We start from the raw sequence: 7,500 nt of genomic DNA on the forward strand, positions 1-7,500 counted from the left end.
CGCGCGCCTAGCCGCCGCCAGAACAGGCCGGAAAGGTTGAGCTGCATACGGATCTAAGCCGTTGCCCAAACTAACTCTGGCCCGTGTGACACAGCCGCGCGCGCGCTTTCCCACGACACTCGACCGCCGGGCTCCCTCGGCCTGGGAGGCACTCTCGGGGCAGGGGGCCACCGCAGCCCCCTTTAGGTGGCTTCGTACACCTCTTGAACGTGGCGCCCGGCCGCTCGGAGAGCGGGGTCTACCCGGGCAGACAGCCTGTCGGCCCCGCGGCCTGGGCAGGCGGAGCGGGTGCTCTTGCGCTCGGGGGCTCTGCTCGGCCCGGAGAGTTGGGTGCGGGGCGCCGTCGCCTCGCTGGAACCAGGGGCGTTGTGACGTTCGCGCGCGCCTAGCCGCCGCCAGGACAGGCCGGAAAGGTTGAGCTGCATACGGATCTAAGCCGTTGCCCAAACTAACTCTGGCTCGTGTGACCGACACAGCCGCGCACGCGCTTTCCTACGACACTCAACCGCCTGGCTCCCCTCGGCCTGGGAGGCACTCTCGGGGCGGGGGGCACCGCAGCCCCCCGAGGTGGCTTCGTACACCTCTTGAACGTTGGGGCCCGGCCGCTCGGAGAGCGGGGTCTACCCGGGCAGACAGCCTGTCGGCCCCGCGGCCTGGACAGGCGGAGCGGGGACTCTTGCGCTCGGGGGCTCTGCTCGGCCCAGAGAGCGGGGTGCGGGGCGCCGTCGCCTCGCTGGAACCAGGGGCGTCGTGACGTTCGCGCGCGCCTAGCCGCCGCCAGAACAGGCCGGAAAGGTTGAGCTGCATACGGATCTAAGCCGTTGCCCAAGCTAACTCTGGCCCGTGTGACCGACACAGCCGCGCACGCGCTTTCCTACGACACTCGACCGCCTGGCTCCCCTCGGCCTGGGAGGCACTCTCGGGGCGGGGGGCACCGCAGCCCCCCCAAAGGTGGCTTCGTACACCTCTTGAACGTTGGGGCCCGGCCGCTCGGAGAGCGGGGTCTACCCGGGCAGACAGCCTGTCGGCCCCGCGGCCTGGACAGGCGGAGTGGGGACAAGCCAAGGCTACCGGCGGGCCTCGGACGGCCAGGGGTGGAAGGGCTCCACCTCAAGGTGGCTTCGTACACCTCTTGAACGTTGGGGCCCGGCCGCTCGGAGAGCGGGGTCTACCCGGGCAGACAGCCTGCTGGCCCCGCGGCCTGGACAGGCGGAGCGGGGAACCTTGCGCTCGGGGGCTCTGCTCGGCCCAGAGAGTGGGGTGCGGGGCGCCGTCGCCTCGCTGGAACCAGGGGCGTCGTGCCATTCGCGCGCGCGCGCCTAGCCGCCGCCAGAACAGGCCGGAAAGGATGAGCTTCATACGGATCTAAGCCGTTGCCCAAACTACCTCTGGCCCCTGTGACCGACACAGCCGTGGCACGCGCTTTCCTACGACACTCGACCGCCGGGCTCCCTCGGCCTGGGAGGCACTCTCAGGGCGGGGGGCACCGCAGCCCCCCCCAAGGTGGCTTCGTACACCTCTTGAACGTGGCGCCCGGCCGCTCGGAGAGCGGGGTCTACCCGGGCGGACAGCCTGTTGGCCCCGCGGCCTGGACAGGCGGAGTGGGGACAAGCCAAGGCTACCGGCGGGCGGGATCGACCGGGTAGCCGCCGTGGGGAACACAACTTGGACGCCTCGCGCCGTCGCGGACCACCGTCCTCCGTCTCTCTCCCTCTCTCGGAAGGGAGGCCGCCCGAGGCGCACGGGCCTCGGACGGCCGGGGGTGGAAGGGCTCCACCCCGAGGTGGCTTCGTACACCTCTTGAACGTGGCCGCCCGGCCGCTCGGTGAGAGCGGGGTCTACCCGGGCAGACAGCCCGTCGGCCCCGTGGCCTGGACAGGCGGAGCGGGGGCAAGCCAAGGCTACCGGCGGGCGGGATCGACCGGGCAGCCGCCGTGGGGAACACAACACGGACGCCTCGCGCCGTCGCGGACCACCGTCCTCCGTCTCTCTCTCCCTCTCTCGGAAGGGAGGCCGCCCGAGACGCACGGGCCTCGGACGGCCGGGGGTGGAAGGGATCCACCCCCCGCGGGAAGGGGACGCGCGCCGGCGCCCGGACGCGGGAGCGTTGACCCGGGGGTCTTTACTCCGCCGAGGGGTAGCCCGGAGAAGGAGCGAGACCGGCCGGCGGGGGTGGAACACCCCCTCATGCCTCGCTCCTTCTGGGGATAAAGCGCGTCGTCCGCGGGCCGCCGTCCCCTATCCCCGCCGCCCTGGACCGCCCCCGCCTCGGCCGGAGCCCGAGGGGACAGGCGGGGGGTCCTTCGCTTTCGGGAAAACCGTCACCAAACGTGGGGCCCGTGCCCCGCTCTCGGCCGCCCTGAGGCGGGAGAGCTCGGATCGATCTCTCTCGGCGTCGGCCCCACCGACGCCGACGCACGACGCCCGGGAAAGGGCTGCACCCCCTGCGCCACGCTTCTCCCCCGGAGCACTCCCCCCGCAGGGGGCTCCGCGGGGTGTCCCGACACGCAGAGCCGCTCGCCTTCTTCCGCTGGGGACGGAAGGGACGCCCCCGCGCGTCCCTTCCCCATCCTCGAGAGACGTACGCGCCGAGGGTGAACCCGCTCGCCGGGGCGCCGGGGAGCAGGGCCCTTGTGGTCCTTCCCCGGACATGGGCGCGGCGAGGGTCCCCCGCCCGCGACGGCTCTCCCGTTGACCCACTCTCTCGCCTTGGGTGGTGTGATGGAGGCGGCTGCCTACGCCTCGGCCCGGCATCTCGGAGGGGGGTCGCCAGGGCAGCCAGCCAGCCAGCCTGTTGGCCCCGCGGCCTGCACAGGCGGAGTGGGGACACTTGCGCTCTATGACTCTGCTCCCAGGGAGGTGGCAGAGGGGCGGCCGCGGTGCTTTGACTTTGAGCGGTCCCCACTCCAGCACTCTGAGAAATAGTCACTTTGTCAAAGACCGCACACCGCTCGTTCCCTTATATGCAAAAAAGGTGTTCGTCCTGACGTTTTGCGAGCCCTTATTTTACCGTCGTCGGCGCTATCAGGGGAAACAGGCCCGCTCCTTCCGCCTTCATGGAACCGTAGCTCGGCCCCGAGGGCCCAGGATTACCCTCATACCGGTTCTCACGACATGCGTCGACACTCGGCTCAGCCCCGGCAGCCGCAGCTCCCGCCGGCCCGGCCAGCCGGGTCCGCACCCCTGGCCGGCGCCTGGAGCGTCTGGACTTTGTCGTTTTCTCTCCAAGACTCGTCTCTGCCAACTGCCGTGGACTTCGGCGGGGGCTGCCGCGGGCTGTGCCCGGCCTCTTGGGGGTCCCGCCTGCCCGCGCAGGCAGCTAGGACAGGGTTATCAGCGCTCTCAGGGGGGCCTCCGCAGACCCCCCACAGGTGGCTCCGTACACCTCTTGAACGTGGCGCCCGGCCGCTCGGAGAGCGGGGTCTTCCCAGGCAAGCCGCCTGTGGGCCCCGCGGCCTGGACAGGCGGAGCGGAGACAAGCCCAGGCTACCGGCAGGATCGACCGGCTGGCAGTCGTGGCGGAACAACGGGGACGCCTCGCGCCGCCGCGGGCCGCCGTCCTCCGTCTCTCTCCCACTCTCGGAGGCAGGCCGCCCGAGGCCAACGGGCCTCGGACGGCGTGGGGTGGAAGGGCTCCACCCCAGGGGAAGAAAACACGCCCGCGCTCGTTTGCACAGTCTGCCCCGGCCCGGCATCTCGGAGGGGGGGTCGCCCGGGCAGCCAGCCAGCCAGCCTGTTGGCCCCGTGGCCTGCACAGGCGGAGTGGGGACCCTCGCGCTCGATGACTCTGCTCCCAGGGAGGTGGCAGAGGGGCGGACGCGGTGCTTTGACTTTGAGCGGTGCTTTGACTTTGAGCGGTCCCCACTCCCTTCTCAGCACATTGAGAAATAGTCACTTTGTCAAAGACCGCACACCGCTCGTTCCCTTATATGCAAAAAAGGTGTTCGTCCTGACGTTTTGCGAGGCCTTATTTTACCGCCGTCGGCGCTATCAGGGGAAGCGGGCCCGCTCCTTCAGCCTTCCTGGAACCGTGCCTCGGCCCCGAGGGCCCAGGATTACCCTCATACCGGTTCTCACGACATGCATCGACACTCGGCTCAGCCCCGGCAGCCGCAGCTCCCGCCGGCCCGACCAGCCGGGTCCGCCACCCTGGCCGGCACGCCTGGAGCGTTTGGACTTTGTCATTTTCATGACTTGTCTCCTCAAACTTTGCTCGACCGCAAGGGGGGCTGCCGCGGTCCGTGCCCAGCCTCCAGGGGTTGCCCCCGGCCCCTGGAGCAGCCGGCACCCCCTCGCCCTCAACACTCTCTCCCCGTCGGGACTTTGAAACTTTTTTTCTGACCGTGCAAGCTTCGTCAAAAGGCAAGGGGGCAGGCTGCGGTCTGTGCCCGGCCTCCTGGGGTCCTGCCCGGGGACATCGGAGGCTCAGCCAGGGTGTTGAGCCACCGCTGGCAGGTGCACTCAGGGGGCCCTCCGCAGCCGCCCAGGCCCACCCCTGCAGCCAGCACACGGCTGCCAACAGCCCGCTCTCCATCACCCCCCAGCCCCTCTGCATACATCTGCTGGGGGTGCTTTTTTGACTTCCCCCATTGTGGCCAATGGGACAATGCCAAGGGGAAAACCTCCAGAGTCCTGCCGACCTCCTGGAACTCCAACCCGGCCTGGAGCCACCGGTTTGTCCCCTTCCCGGTTCTCAGGACCTGCATTGACACTCGGCTCAACCCTGGCAGCCGCAGCTCCCGCCAGCCCGGCCAGCCGGGTCCGCCCCCCTGGCCGGCACGCCTGGAGCGTTTGGACTTTGTCATTTTCATGACTTGTCTCCTCAAACTTTGTTCAACTGCAAGGGGGGCTGCCACGGCTGTTCCCCGCCCCCTGGGTGTCCTTCCCTGCAACACCGGAGGCTCAGGCAGGGTCTTGAGCAACTTCTGTTGGGTGCTCTCAGGGGGCCCCTCCACAACCCCAGGCCGACCTCCAGGGGCTCCAGCCCGGCCCCAGGGGCAGCCAGCACCCCTTCGCCGTCAACACTCTCCCCCCGTTGGGACTTTGAAACTTTTCTGACCGTGCGAGCGTCATCGGACGGCAAGGGGGCGACCTGCGGGCTCTGCCCGGCCTCCCCGGGGCCCTGCCCGGCCCCGTGCGTGGGACAGGCAGGGTTTCTCGCCTACTACCCGTAGGCACTCTCAGGGGGCCCTCCGCGCCCTCAGGCCGCCCTCCCCGGGCTTCCCCCGGGTCCGCGGAGCAGCCCGCCACCCCTCGCCGCACTGTCTCTCGCCCCCGTCGGGACTTTGAAACTTTTCCCCCCGTGCAAACCTCACCGGGGGGCAGAGGGAGAGACCCGCGGGCCGTGCCCGGCCTCCCGGGACTCCCTCCGGGCAGCGCGGGCGGCTCGGACGGGGTTTTCAGCGAGTGCTGGGGGGGGTGTCTTCGGGGGCCCCCCGCGGGCCCCCCGGGGCACCTGCGCGGGGTGGCCCCTGCTGCCAGGCACCCACTCCCCATCGACCATCCAGCCCCCCTACATACATCTGGCGGGGGTGCTTTTTTGAGTTCCCCCATTTTGGCAACTTGGCACATCCTATGGGGAAACCGGCAAAATCATGCCGACCTCCTGGAACTCCGGCTCGGCCTGGAGCCGCCGGTTTGTCCCCTTCCCGGTTCTCAGGCATTTTCGGACTTTGTCATTTTTTCAGCACTCTGTCAATGCGGACAGCGGGAGCTGCCGCGGTCTGTGCCCAGGCACCAGGCACTAAAAACGGACACCGTCGGAGGGTCAGGGGGTGTCTCGGCCAGATACTGAAAAACACTCAGGGGGTGCCCAGGCACCAGGCACTCCAAACGGACACCGCCGGAGGGTCAGAGGGTGTCTCAGCCAGATACTGAAAAACACTCAGGGGCGCACGGGGGCTGCACAGGGCCACCCCAGGCGGCTCCCCCGGGCACCCGGGCGGGCACATTAGCGGCTGAGACCCCCTCTCGAGCAGAGACCGGGGGGCGCTCGGGGACACACGGGGGCTGCTCCACTCGCCCCAGGCCGGACTCCCTGAGGCGGGCACATTAGCGGCTGAGACCCCCTCTCCACCAGAGACCGGGGGGCGCTCGGGGACACACGGGGGCTGCTCCACTCGCCCCAGGCCGGACTCCCTGAGGCGGGCACATTAGCGGCTGAGACCCCCTCTCCACCAGAGACCGGGGGGCGCTCGGGGACACACGGGGGCTGCTCCACTCGCCCCAGGCCGGCCTCCCTGGGTACCCAGGCGGGCACATTAGCGGCTGAGACCCCCTCTCCACCAAAGACCGGGGGACGCTCAGGGACACACGGGGGCTGCTCCACTCGCCCCAGGCCGGCCTCCCTGGGTACCCAGGCGGGCACATTAGCGGCTGAGACCCCCTCTCCACCAAAGACCGGGGGACGCTCAGGGACACACGGGGGCTGCTCCACTCGCCCCAGGCCGGCCTCCCTGGGTACCCAGGCGGGCACATTAGCGGCTGAGACCCCCTCTCCACCAAAGACCGGGGGACGCTCAGGGACACACGGGGGCTGCTCCACTCGCCCCAGGCCGGCCTCCCTGAGGCGGGCACATTAGCGGCTGAGACCCCCTCTCCACCAAAGACCGGGGGACGCTCAGGGACACACGGGGGCTGCTCCACTCGCCCCAGGCCGGCCTCCCTGGGTACCCAGGCGGGCACATTAGCGGCTGAGACCCCCTCTCCACCAAAGACCGGGGGACGCTCAGGGACACACGGGGGCTGCTCCACTCGCCCCAGGCCGGCCTCCCTAGGTACCCGGGCGGGCACATTAGCGGCTGAGACCCCCTCTTCAGCAAACGCCAGGGGACGCTCAGGGACACACGGGGGCTGCTCCACTCGCCCCAGGCCGGCCTCCCTAGGTACCCGGGCGGGCACATTAGCGGCTGAGACCCCCTCTCGACCAAAGACCGGGGGACACTCAGGGACACACGGGGGCCGCTCCACTCACCCCCAGGCCGACCTCCAGGGCCTCCCTCCCGGCCCCTGGAGCAGCCAGCGCCCCCCTCGCCGTCAACACTCTCTCCCCCGTTGGGACTTTGAAACTTTTTCTGACCGTGCAAGCTTCATCGGACGGCAAAGGGGGCAAGCTGCGGTCCGTGCCCGGCCTGCTGGGGTCCTGCCCGGGGACATCGGAGGCTCAGCCAGGGTCTTGAGCTACTGCTGGTAGGTGCGCTTTGGGGGCCCTCCGCAGCCGCCCCGGGCCACCCCTGCAGCCAGCACACTGCTGCCAACAGCCCGCCGCTCTCCCACACCAGCCAGCCCCGTCTGCACACATCTGCCGGGGGTGCTTTTTTGAGAAACACTGTCACTTTGTCAAAGACCGCACACCGCTCGTTCCCTTATACCCCGACAAGGTGTTCGTGCTGACGTTTTGCGAGGCCTTATTTTACCGTCGTCGGCGCTATCAGGGGGAACGGGCCCGCTCCTTCCGCCCTCCTGGAACCCTGGCTCGGCCCGGAGCGACCAGGATTACCC

The sequence above is a fragment of the Eleutherodactylus coqui genome, unplaced genomic scaffold, assembly GCF_035609145.1.
Source record: "Eleutherodactylus coqui strain aEleCoq1 unplaced genomic scaffold, aEleCoq1.hap1 HAP1_SCAFFOLD_419, whole genome shotgun sequence".
NCBI lineage: Eukaryota > Metazoa > Chordata > Amphibia > Anura > Eleutherodactylidae > Eleutherodactylus > Eleutherodactylus coqui.